At 45.3% G+C, this 24,013-nt stretch overlaps 1 protein-coding gene across 1 annotated transcript in view; it reads right to left on the bottom strand.

Moving 5' to 3' along the window:
- The window catches only part of GPSM1 (G protein signaling modulator 1), an 811,168-nt gene that overhangs the window by 771,895 nt on the left and 15,260 nt on the right, over positions 1–24,013 (bottom strand). The window contains exon 2 of the mRNA XM_073599650.1: positions 16,534–16,675. The gene's annotated coding sequence lies outside the window, so the exon portion shown is untranslated. The remainder of the gene's footprint in view (positions 1–16,533; positions 16,676–24,013) is intronic.

Below are 24,013 nucleotides of genomic sequence, written 5' to 3'. Positions count from 1 at the left end.
CTTAAAATAGTAACTCCACTTTTGTTGAGAAAAAAAAACATTAGCCTCTGGGTGATCTATGTACATTACACGGATTTTACCAAACTTTGTTGCAGATTCCAAGCTTTTGTTATTCTGAAGAAATCACTGTTTGTTCCTCTGTGCTGAGTGAGTCTAATGGGAGTGGTTTCATAATTATCAATCAGCTGCTGCAGAATCAGGGCTCTAACGTTAATTCCTATCGGGAGTATCTTACCAAAAATGCCATAAATCTGACTTCTGAGAAAATCAGTGAGCCAATCACACAAGCAGGTATTTCACTTTACAGAAAATTACAGGAGCTGCAGATTGAAAAGGAAAGGTAATTTTTAATAATATTCAATTACAATATGACTTGTGTCGCAATTGTATATGCTATATTATTTTTTTTTATTTGCGTGAAAACGTGATTAAACACAAATGTCAGACACGAGGGTACTGAACCCCAATGATCAAGAATGAAAAATAAAAAATATTTAAAAAAAAAAAAAAAAAACTGCCTAGTGAAAAAGTTCCAGTGAAAGGTGACTCAAAATAGGTCAAATTTGCATATAAAAGAGTCCAAAGACTTCATGTGGAAATCACAACGGTAAGCAGGGTGTATATTTGAAGTGAGACGTACCACCACCAAACACTAGGAGGCTTACCGAGGCGTTTGAACCTACAAGAGCGTATGCTCTGTGGGTCAAACGGGCTTGTGTTGTATAAACAACTAATAGGGCTGGATACTGGAATCCTAGGATGGCTCCAACAGGGACATACGGCTCTCCTCAGGATAGTGAGTGGCTGTATAGATGTATCTCATAGGAATTGGTAACCAGATGTACGTGGATGCAGTGGATGGATTTAAAGTGAGGAGAACAGAAAGGGCAACAGCGTAATTCCGTTTGAATGTACAGTAAAATTTAATGAAGTATGAAAACTTACATTTAGCAGGTTAATACAGCGCTTTTTCTAAAAACAAATGGCGGCAGTGGAGTCCTTCCCGACGTGTTTCACCTCCTTGGACATCGTCTGGGGGGTCACTCCACTGCAGCCCTCCAAGTATTTATAGATAATGTGTCCCCATAAATGATAGCCAAATCCTCAATGTGTTTCCAATGGTAGCAATATTACTTACGGTATCAGAGAAAATGGCAGACCGGCATGCGTTCCACGCCTCGGTATGGGCCATATAAGCTATATTGAAAGTGTATTAGCCTCGCTAATTTATTCATGGCCAAATGGGATGAGGATGTTGTCTATGCCCACAAGACCCCCTCTTTGATCTTGTGGGCACGCTACATTGACGACATCCTCCTCCTATGGAATGGCAGTGCTGAATCATTGAAATCTTTCTTTGAACATTTGAATAACAATGATAGAGGCATATCCCTGTCTTATGTTGCAAGTACCGATAAGATTAACTTCCTCAACCTTGAAATCAAAATCAAGAATAGACTGTTTGAATTTACTTCAAACCAACTGATAGAAACGGATTTATCCCAACGGACAGTTGCCACCATTGATTGTGGCTCAATTCAGTTCCACGCAGTCAATTTCTTAGACTGCATAAAAATTGTACCGATATTGAGACCTTCAAAGTACAGGCCAACATATTAAAAGCCAGGTTCCTCGACAAAAATTACAATCCCAATGCTGTTGACCGTGAATTTCAACACGCATTGGAAGTGAATAGGGAGTCCTTACTAGAACTCAGGTGCTGTCCATTTCTTCTGATCATCCTTGAGATGGTTCTACACCTTCATTTGAGTCCAGCTGTGTTTAAATATACTGATTGGACTTGATTAGGAAAGCCACACACCTGTCTATATAAGACCTTACAGCTCACAGTGCATGTCAGAGCAAATGAGAATCATGAGGTCAAAGGAACTGCCTGGAGAGCTCAGAGACAGATTTGTGGCAAGGCACAGATCTGGCCAAGGATACAAAAAAAATTCTGCTGCACTTAAGGTTCCTAAGAGCACAGTGGCCTCCATAATCCTTACATGGAAGACGTTTGGGACGACCGGAACCCTTCCTAGAGCTGGCCGTCCAGCCAAACTGAGCTATCGGGGGAAAAGAGCCTTGGTGAGAGAGGTAAAGAAGAACCCAAAGATCACTGTGGCTGAGCTCCAGAGATGCAGTCGGGAGATGGGAGAAAGTTGTAGAAAGTCAATCATCACTGCAGCCCTCCACCAGTCGGGGCTTTATGGCAGAGTGGCCCAACGGAAGCCTCTCCTCAGTGCAAGACACATGAAAGCCGGCATGGAGTTTGCTAAAAAACACCTGAAGGACTCCAAAATGGTGAGAAATAAGATTCTCTGGTCTGATGAGACCAAGATAGAACTTTTTGGCCTTCTCCCTCTCTTCCCTCCCCCCCCCCTCCCTTTTTTTTTTTTTTTTCTCCCCCATCCGCCAGTTCTCGCCATGACCAGGAGTGGTCAGGAACCAGTTCGCTTGCTCTCAATTAATGTAAAGGGTTTGAACACCCCAGAGAAGCGCACTATTGTTATGTCTAACCTGAAACGTTCAGGGGCTCACATTTGTTTCCTGCAGGAGACGCATTTCCGTGCTGACAAAACACCTAGTCTCAAGAATAGTCTCTTCCCAGTGACTTATCATGGGTGCGCGTCTGACTCCAAGTCCAGGGGGGTAAGCATTCTTATTCGCAATACTACTCCGTGGCAGGAGAAAGATAAATGGAGCGACACGGAGGGTAGGGCATTGTTTGTGAAAGGGACACTGGGTGGCTCTATGGTTACCCTAGTGAACCTTTATCTCCCAAACACAAACCAGATTACTTTCCTAGAACCAGTCTTGACCAAGCTGGGAGAGTTTGTTGAAGGGGCAGTGATACTGGGAGGTGACATGAATTTCATCATGGACCCTATTTTGGACTCATCTAAGACCACCTCTCAGCTCTCCTATGCGGCACTGAAACACCTAAAGAAAAGCTTTTATGCTTTCCATCTAGTAGACGTGTGGCGGATTCTTCATCCGAACCAACGAGATTACACTTTCTATTCGCACTCCCATGACTCATATACCCAAATTGATCTAATTATGATGCCCCAATCCCTTCTATCTAGGGTCACGTCAGCTTCGATCGGATCTATTACATTCTCAGATCATGCCCCGGTTACGGTGGACATAGACATCTTGACACCCACAACCAAGCAGTGGATGACAACGATTCTTTGATCCAGATGCCTGAGGAGGTTGCATAGGTATCTAAGGAATTGAAGCAATTTTTTGCCGAAAACACAAACTCAGAAACAGCCTCAACAATGGTTTGGGAAGCCCACAAAAGCTACATTAGGGGTCTCTTAATAAAAATAGGGTCCCGCATCAAGAAGGCCAGAGAGCAACAGACCTTGGAACTCCTAGGTAAAATCCGATCCTTAGAGGCCACCCACAAACGGTCGCTCGCTGAACAAGCTTTGGCAGATTTAACTGCATTGCGGAATCAACTACATACCATGGCTCTACATAGGGCAAAAGAGGTGATAGCCAAATGCAGGAAAACGTTCTATATGCGCAGTAACAAAAGTGGTAAACTGCTGGCACGAGCTCTCAGAGCCCAACGAGCACGAACGTTTATCCCCGAAATATATACGGAAACCCACCATAAGGTTCACACCACAGAAGCCATAGCAGAACAGTTCCGAAAGTACTACACCTCTTTATACAACTTGACTCGTCCTCCCTCTGAGGGGGCGTCACAGGTGGAACGGGGTAAGATAGAAGATTACCTACAAAGATCTGGGGTGCCTCAACTATCAGACGAGGATTTAACAGCACTGGAGAAACCCATCTCGGCGGACGAAGTAACCCGTGCGATGGCGAGCATGCAATTGGGTAAAGCCCCGGGTCCGGATGGATACTCCCTGCTATACTACAAGACCTTTGGGGGTCTTTTGACCCCGCATTTCATCTCGGCATACAACGCTGCAGGTGAAGGCCTCGCCCTTCCCAGAGACACACTACGCGCTCACATTACGGTTATTCCAAAGGAGGGCAAAGACCCCCTACTATGCCAAAGCTACAGGCCGATCTCATTACTAAACATTGATTTGAAAATGTTCACAAAAATTCTCTCCATTCGTCTTATAGACCTGATCCCTCAATTGATTCACTCCGACCAGGTGGGATTTGTTCCCTCGAGGGAGGCACGTGACAATACGACCAAACAATCAACCTAATTTATGCGGCTCGGAAACTGAAAACTCTGGTGGTGCTCCTGTCAACAGACGCGGAGAAAGCGTTTGATAGGGTAAGCTGGCCGTTTCTCTTCGAAACCCTCCGGAGTTTGGGTCTCAGAGATCGCATGATGAACTGGGTGCAAGCAATCTACTCCTGCCCTTCGGCACAGGTCAAGGTGAACGGCCACCTGTCTTCATCATTTCAAATAACAAATGGGACAAGACAGGGGTGTCCCTTATCGCCTCTGATATTTATTCTGACCCTCGAACCTTTCCTAAGATTTATCAGGGATAACCCGAATATCAAGGGGCTTAGATTGAATGACACTCTTTCCCCAAAAATAGCTGCCTTTGCAGATGATTTGCTTTTCTTTCTGACCAGCCCACTGACGTCCATCCCAAATCTGCTTGCGGAACTTTAGACCTACGAAGAACTATCCTTTTTCAGCATTAATTACCAGAAATCCGAGGCTCTAGAGATCGATCTGCCACTATCCTTGGCTGAGTTGATTAGAGTAGACTTCCCTTTCAGATGGGCCTCATCCCACATTAAATACTTGGGCATCTATTTGCCAAACAGAATAGAAGAGGTCTTTTCTCTCAACTTCCCTCCCCTCTTAACAGCTATAAAAAAAGGATCTTCAGGCCTGGCAGAAAGGAATGTTTTCATGGTTTGGGCGGTGTGCCATATTAAAAATGAACATTATGCCGCGGTTACTTTACCATGTCCAGGCTCTCCCTGTACGTATTCCTGCGTCCTTCCTTAAAGCAGTCAACAAAACATTTGGGAGGTTCGTTTGGGCTCAAAAACCACCACGCTTAGCCCAGACAACCCTTAGATTACCAAAGCTAAGAGGGGGTATAGCATTACCGGATGCAAATCTCTACTTAATGGCATGCCACTTAACCAGGATACTAGACTGGTGCCGACACAGTACCTTGAAGCAGTGGGTCCAAATAGAATACGCCTTAGCAGGAACCAGACTGGAATCGTTGCCTTGGTGTCACAAGCCCATGCCCAACCGAATAATTAAACACCCGACAGTGGGGGAAACGTGGCAAACGGCCCGCAAAGTTTTCCGCGATTTTTTGGTCGCTCCGCTCCCGTCCCCACTCACCCCCATTGTTGGAAATCCAGCGTTTGCCCCAGGTCTTGATGACCCCAGATTTTTGCAGCTGCTGGAGGTTGAGCAATCGCTAGCAAGACACTTTCTTATCGACGGCCAGTGGAAGAACAGGCAACACATCACAGAGGATCCAGCCCTAGCGGGTCTGTCTTTTTGGCAGAAGATTCAACTTACTCATTTTATTGGCTCGTTGCCTAGGCCTGAGAGGTTTGAGAGGCAATTGACCACCTTTGAACTGATGTGTGTGGAACAAACTCCATTGAGACATGCCATCTCCCTGACTTACCAACTGCTACTTGACCAACCTCAGGACTTCAGACTTCTCTACATATCCAAGTGGGAGAAGGATCTAGAGGTGAAATTTACAGAGAAACAAATAGATCAGCTCTTTCTTTTTGCTCATAAGATATCCGTATGCACCAGACATCAAGAGGCGGGATACAAGCTACTAGCCCGGTGGTACTACACCCCGGAAAAAATACATCAGATGTTCCCCCAGAGTTCAAACCTGTGTTGGAGATGTGGAGAGGAGACCGGTTCCCTGCTACATGTCTTTTGGTCATGTAGAATCCTCCGTCCTTTCTGGACGGAAGTACGGTGCATAGTGCAAAAATTCACGGACCGAGAGATACTTGAGACCCCTGAATTCTTTCTTCTTCAACACCACGAGTTTCCCACCAAAGTCTATAAGAAATCAATTGTCCCTCTCCTGATCACGGCGGCGAGGAATTGCATCCCCCTGTGTTGGAAGCAGGCGCAGCCCCCTTCGCTGACCATGTGGTTGAGAAAGGTATCAGAAATCAGGGCAATGGAAGACCTGGTGGCCACAGAGAGAGGCCTAAGTGAACAATTCTCCAAAAAATGGTTTTGGTGGCACGAGTTTGTTTATTCTGCGGAATACAATGAGCTGTTGGTTTTATCCACAATGATACAGCGTTCTCGCACGTTTCCCCCGAAGGGGGTGGCGAAACTGGTCGGGGGTATGTTTACCCCCTCCCTCCCCCGTTTTTATTTATTTATTCAATTTTTTTTTTCTTTCTTTCTCTCCTCTCCTCGATTTCTCTTTCTTCTCATTTATTCATCTTTCTTCTTCTTCTTCTCTGGTTCTCTCTCATGGGTCGCTTGATCCCAGATCAAAGTGATCCACACTATTCTCCTCTCTATATAAAATACGGTATTTACCGTGTAAAGAGTGGTCGTGTGTCATACAGAGCCTCCCTTTCCTTTACAATCTGATGGTACCCCATGGATAACGAAAAGTTTGACTTATGTATGAAAGACTATACATCGGAGTGTCATGGACGAGACTGTCATTGTATGTATTCATTTTTTATTTTTAAGGGATTGTTTCTGTGTTTTCACATGATTACCTCTTCCAAAAATAAAAATAAAGAATTTAAAAAAAAAAACTTTTTGGCCTTGGTTCTAAGCAATTTGTGTGGAGAAAACTAGGCACTGCTCATCACCTGTCCAATACAGTCCCAACAGTGAAGCATAGTGGTGGCAGCATCATGCTGTGGGGTTGTTTTTCAGCTGCAGGGACAGGACGACTGGTTGCAATCGAGGGAAAGATGAATGCGGCCAAGTACAGGGATATCCTGGACGAAAACCTTCATCAGAGTGCTCAGGATCTCAGACTGGGCCGAAGGTTTACCTTCCAACAAGACAATGAACCTAAGCACACAGCTAAAATAACGAAGGAGTGGCTTGACAACAACTCCGTGACTGTTCTTAAATGGCCAGAGCCCTGACTTAAACCCAATTGAGCATCTCTGGAGAGACCTAAAAATGGCTGTCCACCAACATTTACCATCCAACTTGACAGAACTGAGAGGATCTGCAAGGAGGAACTGCAGAGGATCCCCAAATCCAGGTGTGAAAAACTCGTTGTATCTTTCCCAAAAAAGACTCATGGCTGTTTTAGATCAAAAGGGTGCTTCTACTAAATACTGAGCAAAGGGTCTGAATACTTAGGACAATGTGATATTTCAGTTTATCTTTTTTAATAAATCTGCAAAAATGTCAACAATTCTGTGTTTTTCTGTCAATATGGGATGCTGTGTGTACATTAATGAGGAAAAAAATTAACTTAAATGATTTTAGCAAATGGCTGCAATATAACAAAAGAGTGAAAAATGTAAGGGGGTCTGAATACTTTCTGTCCCCACTGTATGCACATTCTGTTTATTTTGATATTTTTCTCTTTTTTTTCTGTTCATATTTATTATATTGTTTTTTAGTTATTTGTACATGCCCTCTCATGAGAGTCCATTCCACATGTGTATACAAAATATTGTCCCCCCCCCCCCCCTTTTTTTGGAAAAAAAAAAAAAATCTACTCTAGTGGTAACAGAATTCTCATCACTGCCACTTATTTACCATCCCTTTGGACGCACATATTTTTTGTACCAATTAATTACATGAGATGTCCAATTATTTATCAATATTTTTTCCCCTGTGGTCCACCTACACATGTTCTTCATCTACAATCTTTAATATTGCTTTTCGAATATTTACAAGAGATGATGCTCTTAAATGTATATGGACTCCTCTCTATTTTTCTTTAGAGGAAAGGTAAACCCGTTTTTTGTTTTCATATTTTTATGTGATTCTGTCTTATTAAGCGGTTATTTTTTATTTTTTTTATATATGCTTTCCAGCTTTCCTCTATTTATTTTTCATTACAACCGATTTTTATAGTTTCTAACAGGCATTTTTTACACCCTGTTGGGGGTTAGACACTAATATGTCATATACAATTTCCTTTATTTGTCAGCATTGCCCTCTATTTTTAATTTTTTACAACATAAGCCCGCAGTGCTGCCGATGCGCATGACGTTATCTCACGATCATGTGCATCCCGGCTATGTGATTGGGGGTGGTGCGGCCTGTTAGGCGGAGTATACTTTCCGTCATCTGGAAGGCAAACCTACAACGTTGTTGAGGCGCTTGACGTCATCGCGCCACCGCGCACCTCCTCTCGGCGACGGGTTGAGTGATGCGCGTCCTGCTCCTCACATCGTGGCTTGGCACGCATTGAACCGCTGTTATCTCCTCCTACTGGTTGCACGGAGGACTGGGGTGTCTCGGCCGGGGCTCACTTTGAGTTGGGTTATGTATGCCGGTTACCTTTTCTTTTCATCTGAGGCATTACAACTAATACACTTTCAATATATCTTATATGGCCCATACCGAGGTGTGGAACGCACGCTGGTCGGCCATTTTCTCCGATACTAGAAGTATTACTACCATGTGAAACACATTGAGGATTTGGCTCTCATGTATGGTGACACATTATCTATAAATACTTGGAGGGCTGCAGTGGAGTGACCCCCCAGATGATGTCCAAGGAGACTAAACATGTCGGGAAGGACTCCACTGTCGCCATTTGTTTTTAGAAAAAGCGCTGTTTTAACCTGCTAAATGTAAGTTTTCATACTTCATTAAATTTTACTGTACATCCAAAGGGAATTACGCTATGTTGCCCTTTCTGTTCTCCTCACTCTAAATCCATCCACTGCATCCATGTACATCTGGTTACCACTTCCTATGAGATACATCTATACAGCCACTCACCATCCTGAGGAGAGCCGTGTGTCCCTGTTGGAGCCATCCTAGGATTCCAGTGTCCAGTCCTATTAGTTGTTTATACAACACATGCCCATTTGACCCACAGAGCAAACGTTCTTGTAGGTTCAAACGCCTCGGTAAGCCTTCTAGTGTTTGGTGGTGGTACATCTCACTTCAAATATACACCCTGCTCACCGTTGTGATTTCCACATGAAGTCTTTTGACTCTTTTATATGCAAATTTGACCTATTTTGAGTCACCTTTCACTGGAACTTTTTCACTAGTCAGTTTTTTTTTTTTCATTCTTGATCATTGGGGTTCAGTACCCTCGTGTCTGACATTTGTGTTTAATCACGTTTTCCATATAAGCGCTACACTATTTGTATCTATCTGTATTGCATTTATCCAATTTGCTGTGTTAGCTGCTATTGTTTTTAGGTAGCACAGAATTTCTTGTTACACTATCCTGACTGGACATCATGTGACATCTTTCAGGATAACTGCCGAGCGAGCGCCCATGGGGGCGCGCAGCGCGGCGATCGGTAGTGCAGCGTGTCAGCCTGACACACTGCTACACCGATCTCGATAAATTTACCACGTGATCAGCCATGTCCAATCACAGCTGATCACAGTGTAAACAGGAAAAGCCGTGTATCGATTATCAGCGCAGCCCCCCCGCAGATGCCCACACTGGACCATTAGGGACGCAACCAGGACCACCACGTATGGATGACCAGGTATCACATCCATGGCCACCAGGGATGCCACTCAGTGCCCAAAATATGCCCCAAATATGCCAATCAGTGCCCATTACAGATGTCTCCTTAGCAGCGATGCCATCTCTCAGTGTCCATCAGTGCCACCTACCAGGGCCCATCCATGCCTATCAGTGCATGTCCGTGCCACCTTTCAGTGCCACCCATGAGTTCCCATCAGTCCCGCCTATGAGTGCCCATCAGTGCCACCTCATCAGTGAAGGAGAAAACATACTTACAAAATTTTATAACAGAAACAAAGAAAACCCTTTTTTTTTTTTTTCAAAATTTTCGGTCTTTTTTTATTTGTTGCGCAAAAAATAAAAACTCCACCAGTGATCAAATACCACCAAAAGAAAGCTCTATTTATGTGAACAAAATGATTAAAAAAATTCCTTTGGGTACAGTGTAGCATGACCACGCTATTGTAGCTCAAAATGTGACAGCGCTGAAAGCTGAAAATTGGCTTGGGCAGGAAGAGGGTGAAAGTGCCCAGTATTGAAGTGGGTAAATGTATTTTTTGATATGCAAGGAAAGCAAATATCGGAATTTTATCAGGTATCAGCCTCTTGCAATCCTCTATACAGCAGAGCTTAGAATGGGAGAGGGTGAAACTGCACAAGGAGCCACTCAGCTGTGCTGCAGGGTGTGACAAACGTGGATGTCAGACCACTGCCCTTCTCATCAACTGGTGACAAAAGGCTGGTCAACCTCACACCACACTGTCACTTACGCAACAATGCAACACCCTGCAGAAAGATTTTTCAGCTTGCAGGACCACAATCTAGGAGCCAGCAGCCGGAGAGCGAACATCCCAAACACCAATCTCCTCTTGAGTCTTATCCACCACGGACTGCTCCAGCATGAATCCAGGCTTCTCTCCTCATGTTAAAAGGTGTAGGAACAAATACCACTTCATGGTGTAGTATGTAAAAATTTATTGTAACCACAGATATACTCACACAATAGATGATAAAAACGAGCATGTCATGTAAAGCACTTCTGATGGTTTCAAACTAGCAAGATGGGCACGGTCCACGTGCACAACGATGCCACGCGTGTCGTTGTGCATGTGAACCACGGCTATGACATGCTCGTTTTTTATCATATACTGTGTGAGTAGATATTTGTGGTTACAATGAATTTTAAGTGATTTGACATTACACCATGAAGTTCTTACACCTTTTAACTTGAGGAGAGATGCCTGGATTCATGCTGGAGCAGTCCGTGGTGGATAAGACTCAAGAGGAGATTGGTGTCTGGGCGTTAATGACCACCTATAATCTAGTGGTCTATTCCTAATGGTAAGAGGCTTGGCAGTTAAAAGCATGTTTTTTTTCCTGCGAAATTCAAGACTCCAGGCACTGCGATCAGCTGCATTTGCACAGTGCGATTAGCTGCGGTTGCGTTTAGCTGCGGTTTGCCATTTCCATGGCAACCCGACAGGGTACCGGCTCGCACTGTTTGGTATGAATCTTGAGGGGGAACTCCACGCCAAATTTTAAATACAAAACCGGCATGGGTTCCCCCTTCAAGAGCATACCAGGCCCTTCGGTCTGGTATGGATGTTAAGGGGAACCCCCTACGCCGAAAAAACGGCGTGGGGTCCCCCCCAAAATCCATACCAGACCCTTAGCCGAGCACGCAGCCCGGTCGGTCAGGAAAGGGGGTGGGGACGAGCGAGCGCCCCCCCTGAACCGAACCAGGTCGCATGCCCTCAACAGGGGGAGTGCTTTGGGGGAGGGGGGGCGCCCTGCGGCCCCCCACCCCAAAGCACCTTGTCCCCATGTTGATGAGGACAAGGGCCTCTTCCCGCGTGGGGCTTATCGGAATCCTGTAGCCCCCTTTAATAATGGGGCCCCCCACCCTATGTGAATGAGTATGGGGTACATGGTACCCCTACTCATTCACCTGGGGGAAGAAGTATCAATAAAAAAAACACTACACAGGTTTTGAAAGTAATTTATTAGACAGCTCCAGGGGTCTTCTTCCGGCTTTGGGGGTCTTCTTCCGACTTCGGGGGTCTCTCCGGTTCTTCTCCGCGTTCTCCGGGTCTTCTGCTGGGCTCCTCCGCTATCTTCTGCCCTTTTGCCGCTCTTTTGCTAGCGGAGGAGCCCGGTCTGTTGCCTTCTGCCTTCTTCCCTCGTCTCTTCTTTTGATGTTGACATGACGCTCTCTCCGGCTGGAATGCTCTCTGGGCGCTCCGCTCTGACTTATATAGGCGGTGACCCCGCCCCCTTATGCCGTCACAGTCCCTGGGCATGCTGGGACTGACGTTTTAGGGGCGTGGTCACCGGGTGATGTTGACCACACCCCCTAAAGCGTCACTATATAAGTCAGAGCGGAGCGCTCAGAGAGCATTCCAGCCGGAGAGAGCGTCGTGTCAACATCGGAAGAAGAGAAGAGGGAAGAAGGCAGAAGGCAGCAGACTGGGCTCTTCCGCTAGCAAAAGAGCGGCAAAAGAGCAGAAGATAGCGGAGGAGCCCAGCAGAAGACCCAGAGAGCGCGGAGAGCCCCCGAAGCCGGAAGAGGACCCCCGAAGCCAGAAGAAGATACCCGAAGCAGGAAGAAGACCCCCGGAGCTGTCTAATAAATTACTTTAAAAACCTGTGTAGTGTTTTTTTTTATTGACACTTTTTCCCTAGGTGAATGGGTAGGGGTACCATGTACCCCATACTCATTCACATAGGGTGGGGGGCCGGGATCTGGGGGCCCCCTTATTAAAGGAGGCCCCCGGATTCCGATAAGCCACCCGCCGCAGACCCCGACAACCAACACCAGGGTTGTCAGGAAGAGGCCCTTGTCTTCATCAACATGGGGACAAGGTGCTATGGGGTGGGGGGGCTGCAGGGTGCCCCCTCCCCCAAAGCACCCACCTCCCATGTTGAGGGCATGCGGCCTGGTACGGCTCAGGAGGGGGGGGCGCTCGCCCGTCCCCACCCCCTTTCCTGACCAACCGGGCTGCGTGCTCGGATTCATACCAAACAGCGCCGGGCATTGGCAGGGATCCGAGTTGGATCCCCGTGCTTGTCGCTCATTGGGAAAGGTAAAATAATTTTTCCTTTCCAGATGAGCAGCTCGGCGCTGTTATCCACAGCTGACACAGTGCACTGCGATTACCTGCGGTTATGTGCGGATAGCTGCGCTAAATCGCTCCTGGACGCAGTCAATTCTATTTTTTCTATCTGCACGGAACCGCATGTATCTAATTCGCAGCTAAACACAGTGTGTGAATGGGGCCATAGGAAAGCATTGTGTGCTTTTAGCTGCGGTAGAAAATCCGCAGCTAAAAGCACCATTCTATCCGTCCGTGTGAAAGGGGAGTTTGTTGTAGATTGTTGCCCACAATATATGCCAGCTGCTGTCCATCTGCTATTTTAACCCAAGCGCAGTAATTCCTATTTTTCTATAAATTCACCAATGCCTCCACTGGAAGCATGGTCATTTTCGCTTCCAACAAATATTTGTGAATCTTTTGCCTTAAGATCAGTTGCTGTCTTAAGATTATATAGTGAGCCATAATAATCTTTAAACATATTGGCTATAGTTGATAAATATGTCTTTTTACCATGGTAGGTCGTTATTTCATAAATAAAAGATTGTGCTTGTTGAATTCTGAGAGCCCATGCTAGTGTATCTTGCCACACTTATCTTCATACATGTAAAACGAGTGTTTGCATTTTGAGATCATTGCCTTCACCTTGTAAAGGCAGAGTGCTTTGAGCTAGCCATTCCCTATGGGAAATAAACTCAGCTAACACGTAACGTAATTTTTTTTAATGGTAATCTATGGGAAATATTGACATTTTACTGAAAGCCATCTTATCTGTCCAAGGAAGAGATCAGACAGTTTCTTTTGTTTGACCAATCCACAATGGAGAATTCCCCTGAAACTGATAGCTCTGAACATTTTACCACTAGTACAGAATAACTGTAGGCTGCTGTAGATAAGTCATTGCCACTTCTACAAAATGTGTTGCCTAAAAGATATATACCCACACCAGAATTATGTATTTTAATGTACAGTATCTCACAAGAGTACACCCCTCACATTTACACTTTGCTACAATGTAAAGTAGTGAGTGTACAGCATGTATAACAGTGTAAATGTGCTGTCCACCCAAAATAACAACACACAGCCATCAATGTTTAAACCGCTGGAAACAAAAGTGAGTATACCCCTAGGGCCCCTTTCACACTGGGGCAGTGTCGGCGGTAAAGCACCGATATTTTTAGCAGCGCTTTACCGTCGTATTTGCGGAGGTATTCGGCTGCTAGCTGGGCGCTTTTAACCCCCGCTGGCGTCCGAGAAAGGGTTAAAACCACCTGCAAAGCGCTGCTGCAGCAGTGCTTTGCCAGCGGTATAACCGCACTGCCCATTCATTTCAATAGGCAGGAGCGGTGGAGGAGCGGTATACACACCGCTCCTTCACCGCTCCAAAGATGCTGCTAGCAGGACTTTTTTTACTGTCCTGCCAGCGCACCACTCCAGTGTGAAAGCCCGAGGGCTTTCACACTGAAGAGACAGGAGCGGCTCCTTCAGGGCGCTTTGCAGGTGCTATTTTTAGCGCTGTAGCGCCTGCAAAGCACCCCAGTGTGAAAGGGGTCTTAGTGAAAAAGTCCAAATTGGGCCCAAAGTGTCAATATTTTGTGTGGCCACCATTATTTTCCAGCACTGCCTTAACCCTCTTGGGCATGGAGTTCACCAGAGCTTCACAGGTTGCCACTGGAGTCCTCTTCCACTCCTCCGTGATGACATCACAGAGGTGGATGTTAGAGACCTTGTGCTCCTCCACCTTCCAACTGAGTATGCCCAGCAGATGCTCAATAGGGTTTAGGTCTGGAGACATGCTTGACCAGTCCATCCATTTACCCTCAGCTTCTTTAGCAAGGCAGTGGTCGTCCTGGAGGTGTGTTTGGGGTCGTTATGTTGGAATACTGCCCTGTGGCCCAGTTTCCGAAGGGAGGGGATCATGCTCTGCTTCAGTATGTCACAGTACATGTTGGCATTCATGGTTCCCTCAATAAACTGTAGCTCCCCAGTGCCGGCAGCACTTATGCAGCCCCAGACCACTTTTGTGAGAGACTGTATACAAAACATGAGGAGACACAACAGAGGCAAGTAAAAGTCTACTCCCAGTGTTGAGCAATTTCCTTTTAGATAGCCGTCACGGAAAATGGGGTCCGCATTAAAAGATTTCCCCTTACTTCCTGTTTCTATCTCTTGTTTTAGAGAGGATACAGTGTTGGTCCACACCAGCGCACTCTGCGAGATCGCATGTGATTCGCAACGTACTGCAGTGCAAATCACATGCGCTGTCCGTGCAATGCGATTTCAGCCAGATAGTATGGCTGATATCGCAAAGCATTTGGACCAAACTCACACAGGACCCTTTTTTGGTCCACAGCAGAATCAGAATTCATATCTGAACTGTGAGTTTGCGATATGTGAGCTGAAATGGGGGTGTCGTTAACAAAGTATTGACACTCCCAGTAGTTTGCATATGGAAGTGTAAACTGCCGTGCGAGTCAGGTGCGATGCAGGAACCAGCAGTGGAACTGCGCCAAAGGCCTTTTCACACCGATATGTTTTTCCTGCGTTTTTTTCCTTGCATGAAAAACGCAAGAAAAATGTTTTCATGTAAATCCTATGGGAATTTTCACTCCACTGCATTACAAGTGCAGTGCGTTTTGAAAAGTCCTGTATGCTGCATCTTTGGTGCAGTTTTTAAAACTGCACCAAAAACGCAGCTTCCCATTGAAATGAATTGAAATCTCAGCAAAATCGTGGTAAAAATGCACCATGATTTTGCATTTTTGAGTCGCATGTTCATTTTTCACAGGTGCAGGCACCCCAAAAACACACGGAAAAGGCACCTGAAACACAGCAAAATCACGGTAAAAATGCATATACGCTTTGAAGCGATTTTGCTACAGAACAGTGTGAAAGTACCCTAAATGCTTTTGACATTTCTCCAACCAATGCTTTAAAAATAGAATCCATTAACATATTCAGATGACTTTAATATGCATTGTGAAGGACCCCGCTGACTGATTTACATGGGACAATAACCCTAGTATCATATCTGTGTGTGTGGGTGTAGGAATTGCTGTGAAAATGCACTGCTCTGCGGAAATGTGCAGGGCTGCCATTCATTCTGAATGGCATTCCCACATCTCACATGTGTAAACTCGCACTGCCAGTGCAGGAACTGCAGGGAAATCGCATGGGCAAAAAGATCACGCGATTTCCCTGTGGCTGCGTTTTTGAAAAGGGGCATGCACTCTTTTTTTTTTTTCTTTTTCTTTTGCACAAACGCAGGCACGGCACACAATTAATTTAAATAGCCTGCAGTGTTTGCGTAAACACAGCCCGCACAGAAAGTAGAGATGTGAACCTAGGGTAAACAAGCAATAATTTGGATTGCTGCAGGGCATGGATTACTGCATTCTATACCATCTTATTAAAGCTGATTTTTAGTAACATCCACCTTATAGTGCAGCAACAAATTACGGTAACTAAAAAAAAATAATAGTAATTGCCTACAGCATTCAGCCTAGGAGAGGGTAGAATAGCGCTCTGAAACAGGTGCCTTACAATGCAGTGGGCCTGTGTTCAAGAATATAAGTCGGGCCTCATTGTGGGCCTGCAACAAGGCAGAGCCAAGCAACACTGCAGCCACCTAAATATGTAGGCGACACCACACCAAATGTGGTGTGTGACCAGATAGCGCTAACAGTTACATTCTCAGTCTCTACTTACCTGAACAGTCCGCCCTATTATATCAGAGCCTCCCTTACATCAGAGTCCTCTCTTTCATCATAGATCAGCGCCCCCTTTACATTGGATTCCCCTTTTACCCAGGTGTCCTCCCTTACCTTACACTGCGGCAGCAGGGTGGGAGATGAGGCCAGGAGAAGCTCTGCAGAGGAAGTTCAGATTCTTTCTGAATGTTGGAGAAGTTTATCATTGATTGCTGGTATGCCAGCAGTCCTGGATGACATCAGTAGTGAGGGTATCCTGTGCAAGAGAGTGCAGGAGAGAATCAGAAACCACAGTCAGTACCTGCTGACAGGAATAATCAATATGTGTAGTGTGTGAGAGCATAGTGGGCTTCATCCCCCTTAAGATCTATGCACCCAGCGCACACTGCACACTGAGGAAAAGCCACTGCTCTAAAAGTACTGTCAACATAACACTGAAAACATGTCTACAGGTGGGGAGAGTAGAGGGTTGGCACCATCAGTGCACTGAATTGTCTTTAATGTCCAGTCATAAGCTGGAGGTGGGTTCTGGACCTGGTTGCATTGCTTAAAGTAAAAAACTTTAGTCAAAAAATTAAATCCTGCAAGATCACTTCAGGCTGATCCCTATTGCAGGTATAGCTATATAAAACATTAAAAAAAGGCCTATACTGCTTAAAATCCAGTAATACATGATCTCACCCTGCTCTGCACATGCTTAGTTGCTCTCCATTTTTAGGCACTGCAGAGTTTGTAGAGGCCTATCATCTGACTGCCTTAAAGTGGTTGTAAACCCTTACACACCACTTTTCCCTAGAGGTAAGCCTATAATAAGGCTTACCTGTAGGTACTGGAAATATCGCCTAAACCTGCACGGTTTAGGACATATTTACCATATACACGTGCGCCGCCATCGGCGCATGCGCACTGAAGAAAGGGCACGTGCCGTTTCAATGCGATGCATACTAGCTCATTATGCTTTTACTTTGCAGGGGAAAAAAGAGGAAGTAAAACCCATTAGGGTTTACTTCCTCTTTAAAGTGGAATTAAACCCTCCTATCCTTTACAACCAAAAAAGCTGCTTCTGTTTGAACTGCAACTGCCATGGTGCTGCACATGTGATCAGTTTTTTTTTTTTTTTTCCAATTTCTTTATTCATTTTCATTCTATATCCAAGTATTTCAAAAACCGAGATACAATTCTGACCATCACATATTACAGAAAAAAAAATGATCTTTTTCTATATTGTTGCTATCTGTTGCCGTGGTGAGTGCTAGCCTCAGTATTTTCTCTATATCTAGGTCTTTCTCTCGCTTTCCCAGTTCTTCTTCCCACTTTCCGATAAATGGCGGTATTTCCGGCCCTTTCAGTCGCCCCAATACTTTATAGATCCTTGAGATCCCCTTCTTTGTACCTGTAGCTGTACATAGCCGCTCAAACGGCCGTAGGTTCTCTTCGGATCCTATTGGTTGGGGCAATCAGTAACAAAATGTTTCAACTGGGAGTACTGCCATTCGTCTATTACCAATAAGTCTTTTTTATGTTTTAAATCCTGTGCATATTTTACCCTTCTCCATTATATCTTTTAATTGTGCATTATCTTTTTTATCCAATTTCCAAACAATCTCCCATTCCCTGGTAGAAAGTAGTTTGTGTCTCTTAGTGGTATCAAAGATTAATTCAATTCCCATTTTTCCCATTTGTGCATCGAATCCCAGGTTGCCAGAACTTTCTGTGTTATCTCATGTGTGTTCTCGCTCAATTCCGGTTCCCAAATTATTTTCCCCAGTGTAGCATTGCTAATCGTGTTTTCCAATTTAACCCATCTTTTTTCTTTGTTATTTTTTACCCATTCTAACACCTGTGATAATAGTATAGCATTGTAGTAGTTCTTAAGATCTGGTACCCCCAGTCCCCCTTGCCCTCTATCCTTAGTCAATACTGTCAAGCTTATTCGGGACTTCTTTTTCTGCCAAATAAACCTTAGTAATATTGTTTTTAGTGTTTTAAAATATGCCTGTGGGAGGGGAATCGGTAGCATTTGTATCTTACACATAATCTTTGGTAAAATTACCATTTTAAAAATATTTATTTTGCCTAACCAACACAGATATCTTGTTGCGGTTTTATTTAATTCTGTTTTTATTTCGTCCAGTAGCAGGATAAAATTTGTTTGGTATATTGTCTCAGTGGATGGTGTTCTTTTTACTCCTAAGGTGTCCGTTTATGAAGCAGTGAAAAAATTTCACTGCTCCATTCTCCGGCATTCTAAGAGGTGATCGTTCTCCTCGGTGTGCCAGTTTATGAAGCTTTGTAGATCGCTTCTCCTTTGGAGGAGTGAAGTGATCTACAAACGCTTCAAACAGCGGTGAACGGCCCCAGATATTGGAATCTCGTGAGACTTTACGAGATTACAGTACCAGAAATTCACTGAAACACAGAGATGTCAGTTTATTAAGCAGCGATAAATTATCACTACTCAGTACACAGACTGACGGTGTGGTTAATGCTTATAAAATAAAAAGAGTCCCCCTACATAATAAATAATAGGATTTTTATAACAGCTTACCTGTAAAATCCTTTTCTTGGAGTACATCACGGGACACAGAGCACCATAGTAATTGCTATGTGGGTTATAGGCCACCTTCAGGTGATGGACAGTGGCACACCCTAAACAGGAAGTTGCCTCTCTATATAACCCCTCCCATACCGGGCACACCTCAGTTTCAGTAGCAATGCAATATACATATACCCCAGAAGAGGAGGGTTGGGACCACAGTGTCCCGCAATGTACTCCAAGAAAAGGATTTTACAGGTAAGCTGTTATAAAAATCCTATTTTCTTTTTGTACATCACGGGACACAGAGCACCATAGTAATTACTATGTGAGACGTCCCATAGCAATGCTATTTGAGGGGAGGGAGACACAATCCATAGGGTGCCAACAGACTTGAGGACTTATATACTGCTTCCTGCAGCACACTGTGCCCAAAGGCGATATCCTCATGCCCTTTTTTACATCCACTTGATAAAATCTGGTGAATGTATGGACTGAATGTATGGACTGTGAATGTATGGACTGCAGAGCAAGTTGCAGATCTGAGACATGGAGGCTTGGTGATGCACTGCCCCAGAAGCACTAACTGCTCTAGTAGAGTGCCCTTTGACACTTGCAACTTGCCGAATCCACTTAGCAATAGTGGATTTTGATGCTGCCTGTCCCTTCCTAGGACTCTCTGGCAGTATAATAAAACATTAGTCTTTCAGACCTGAGCAGTCGTCTGTAAATAGACCTTGATCGCTCTCACTACATCAAGATAATGTAGTGAGTTCTCTACCCTAGTGCCTGGTTTTGGGAAAAAAATGACGGTAAAATCATGGCTTAGGTAAAAACCTAAAACCACCTTAATAATTAAATATGGCTTCTTTACAGGAAAGAGCAGCCAACTCCGATACCCTTTTGCAGAGGGTATAACCCGAAACACTATTTCCCTTGTCAGAAGGACCAAGGGAGTATGCTGTAACGATTCAAAGGGCTGTTTTTACAATACCAACAAAAAATTAAGTTCAAGTCCCAAGGGTTCAAGGGTGGTCTAACTGGTGGAATAAGCCGCATTACCCCTTGTATAAAAAAACCCAGACCAAATAATGCGAAGCAAGCGGTCTTTGAAATAAGACCAATAAAGCCGAGACTTGGCCCTTAATAGTACTCAAGGCCAGCTTTATTTGTACTTGTAGAAAAAACAAAAATTCTACCAATGTTATATTTCCGAGGGTGGCAACCCTTGGATTTACACCAGGAAACATAAGCCCTCCAGAGTCTATAATATCTAACTCTGGAAGCCGACTTCATTAATAAAAGTAGAAATCACTGACCCGGAGAGACTACATCTCTTCAGAATGTGGTCTTCGATAGTCAAACCGTCAAACTTAGAGTTTGTAAGGAAGGATAGAATATCGGCCCCTGTGAGAGTAGGTCTGGCCATAGTGGAAAGGACCATGGACCACCTCCACCTTTACGATTTTTGCATACCAGGACCTTCTGGGCCATGCTGGGGCTACAATAATTACCGGCTTTCTTTCCAGCTTGATTTGGAGAAGAAGCCGTGGCAGCAACTGAATAGGGAAAAAAGCCTAACTCAGTGAAAACTGACCCCATGGGGTCACCATGCATCTGTCTCGCATGCGAGTGGAACCTTTGTCCTTGACAAAGTTGACCAGCTACATGTTGAACCTGGACGCCAAAAGATCTATATCTGGGATCCCCCATCTTTGGCTATAGCCAGAAAGATTTCGGGGTTAAGGGACTACTCCCCCGGGAACAACTGCTGGCGACTCATGTAGTCCGCCTGCCAATCTTTATTCCTGGAATGAAGACTGCCGATAGGCAAGGAACATCCTTTTCCACCCAAGCTAGAACTGTCTGAGCTGCGTGACCCTTAGTGCCCCCTTGGCGATTGATATAGGCCACAGCTGTACCATTGTCGGATTGGATCCTGACAGGACAATCCCGTAACCTGAATGTTCAGGGCTTCAGAGCCAGACGCACTGCCCGAATCTCTAGGATGTTAATGGGCAAGGCTTTTTCTGTTCTGGACCACTGTCCCTGGACAGTTGTCTTTTCCAGTACTGCTCCCCAACCTAAAAGGTTGGTATCTGTTGTTAGCACTTTCCAGATAACTGGTATGAAGGTTTTTTCCTTCTGCAGATTCCCGGATACCGAGCACCAACTGAGGCACTGGAACACCTTTGGGGACAGCCGCATTGGCAAGTCTAAAGCTTGAATCGTTTTGTTCCAAGCAGACAGGATACTATTTTGCAACAGTCTCGAATGAAGCCACCATCTTTCCTAACAACCTCATGCAAAGGCGAATGGAGGGATCTCCTTTCGACCTGGCCATCCGTACCAGCTCTCTTATGGAATTGATCTTTTCCTGAGGCAAGAACACCTTTTTCTGGGCTGTGTCTATAATCAGACCCAAGTACTCTAGCCTTTTTTAGAGGTAACTGGTTGTAATGCGTATGCTTTGCTCCAAACGAGCCACCGACTGGTCTATAAGCAATAGATCGTCTAGGTACGGCAAGATTGTTAGGCCCTGTACCCTCAACCTGGCTAGAGGTGGGGCCAGGACTTTTGTAAACACCCTGGGTGCTGTAGCTAGCCCAAAGGGCAAGGCTACAAGCTGGAAATGCTGCTGTTCTACCTCAAACCGCAGAAACCTTTGGTGAGCGGGAAATATAGGAACATGCAGATATGCATCCCTGATGTCGATAGATGCCAGAAGTTCTCCTCCTTGCAGGATAGAAACCACAGACCTGATCGACTCCATGCAAAAGGAGCGGATCTTCAGGAACTGATTTAGATTTTTTAGATCTAGAATGGGTCTGACATCCCCTTTCGGTTTTGGTACCGTGAAGAGGTTTGAATAAAACCCCGAACCTTGCTCTTATGTGGGTATTTGTATGTTCACCCCCTGAGCCATTAATCGGTTTAGTGCCCGAAACAGAGATTTTTGCCTGGGCCTTTGGGAATGTTTGACCTCAGAAAACGAGACGGTGGAAAGTGCAGAAATTCCAGTTTGTACCCTAGAGTTACCGTGGAGATGACCCATATGTCCTGAATTTCCTCTTGCCAGACTTCTGAGAACTGCAGGGGGGGGGGGGCGCCCCTTCATAATGAGGCTTTAGAATTCTGTTTTGAAGGATTCCGGCCGCAGGACTTCTTTTGTGCCTGGGCTTGACTCTGAGGTCTTCCTCTAGAGTCTGACGGTGGAGGCCATCGCCACTGCCTAGAGGCAGATGCCCTTGGCGCAGGAGAAAGAGTCTGCTTAAATTAACTCTTTCTTTTGACTGGCAAAAGAGTACTTTTCCCACTGGAAATCGTTTGGATGCATTTGTCCAAATCATCCCCAAATAGCCGATCCCCATGAAAAGGAAAACCAGTCAGGAGTTTTTTGCATGGTGCTTCGGCTGACCAATTTTTTAACCACAGGATTCTACGCATGTGTACTAGCACAAGCGCAAGGCTTTGGTAAATAGAATCTTTAATGGCGTCTATGGCAAAACATAATGCTTTTGGTAGTTTGGCCAAATCCCAGGCTTGTTGTACAGGAACCTCTTTAAGGGCCTGTCTAAATTGGTCCTTTATGGATTGACAGATGCCTATTGCAGTGACTGCATGCTGAGTAACGGCAACTGCCCAAGAAAAAGAGGATTTTAACAGGAATTCCAACCTTTTATCTGTTGGATCCTTAAGCATTTGTGCATTGTCTACTGGACAAGTTAGACTTTTATTCACACTGGAAATCGCAGCATCAACTGCTGGTACATTCCATTTTTTGGTGAATTTCTCCTCCATGGGATAGAGAACTTGTAGAATCTCTTTGGAGGGAGAAAATGCTTATCCAGGTGATCCCATTCAGCATAAATAAGCTGTTCTATTAATGCATGGACAGGAAACGCATGCAAAGGCTGTGAAGGTTTTAAGGAACCCAAGGAAGAAACCGAACTTTCAGCAGACTCCGTTAGGGGTAGCATGAAAGTAGAACGAACCATCTCCATAAGAGATTGTATCAGCAACTCTCAGATTGTGAGGCTGAAAAGGGTTCATCTACCGTTGTTTCCTCCGCAGAGGAGTCATCGGTTTGTCTTTCCTCCTGATCGCCTGAGGGTAACACCTCATCCTGTACCCACTGTTCCCCTTGCAAATGGTCTAAGGTGGGGAGGGGGATCTAACACACTTCCTATCCATTTGAATGGAGGATGAGATTAAAGCCACCAAACTTCCTTCTAGGCCCTGCAGGGCGGAGGAAAAGGCATCTTCAGTCACGTATACAGGAGCTGAGATGGGAGAAGCAGCTGCACCACCAATTTGTTCCAATGACTCACCCTGGCTTGCCATAATCTGTATTTCAGGCGAGGATGACAGTGTGGAGACACGGCTGGAGTTCCTAGTGCCCGGGGGTGAAACCTTTGGTACCTTTGTGGTGTCTCTTTTGGTACGCATAGTCCTAAGCACAAAAGCAGAGGCACTATTTAATTGTACTTATTGCTGAACATAGTCTGACAGAGTAATGCCGCTATATAAGTTTAGCCTAGTGCTGGGAAAAATGTCCTTCCCGTATTAGGAATGCCACTTGCAGCCCTTACATGCCCCACTGCTCCTGTGTCCCGAGTGTAGGCTGCTTGCTCCTCCTCGCTATCAGCCAAGGAGAGACTGCTCCAGCTAATCCTTAAGCCTGTGCTTGTGCCGTGCGTCCTCGTGGACGCTCACGGCGCTGTGCCTAGGCCCCGCCCCTTCGTTAACCCACCCCTCCTTTTCCTTTGAAAATGTTCCCGCTCTAGCGCGCTGGTGGCTTTCGGGTTCGCAGACCCAACACGAGGGGGGGGGGGCAGAGCCCAAGGACCCAAGCAGACAGAGGAAAAAACAAACAGAGCGAAACTCGGGACCTCCAGAACCCCCAAAGGAGGGGGGGATATTGCAAGGGGGTACAACAACCGCTGATTCCCTAACCCTTCTGGTCCCTTCAGGGGGGAGAAAAGCATGGCAGATCTCTTACCTTGTGAGGAATCCCCCTGTGCAAGCTGCTGCGGCCACACAGACTGACACTGAGCT

The sequence above is a fragment of the Aquarana catesbeiana genome, linkage group LG09 (assembly GCF_042186555.1).
Source record: "Aquarana catesbeiana isolate 2022-GZ linkage group LG09, ASM4218655v1, whole genome shotgun sequence".
Classification (NCBI taxonomy): domain Eukaryota; kingdom Metazoa; phylum Chordata; class Amphibia; order Anura; family Ranidae; genus Aquarana; species Aquarana catesbeiana.
The sequence above is the reverse complement of the archived record's forward strand: the minus strand, read 5'-3'. Positions and strand labels throughout refer to the sequence as shown.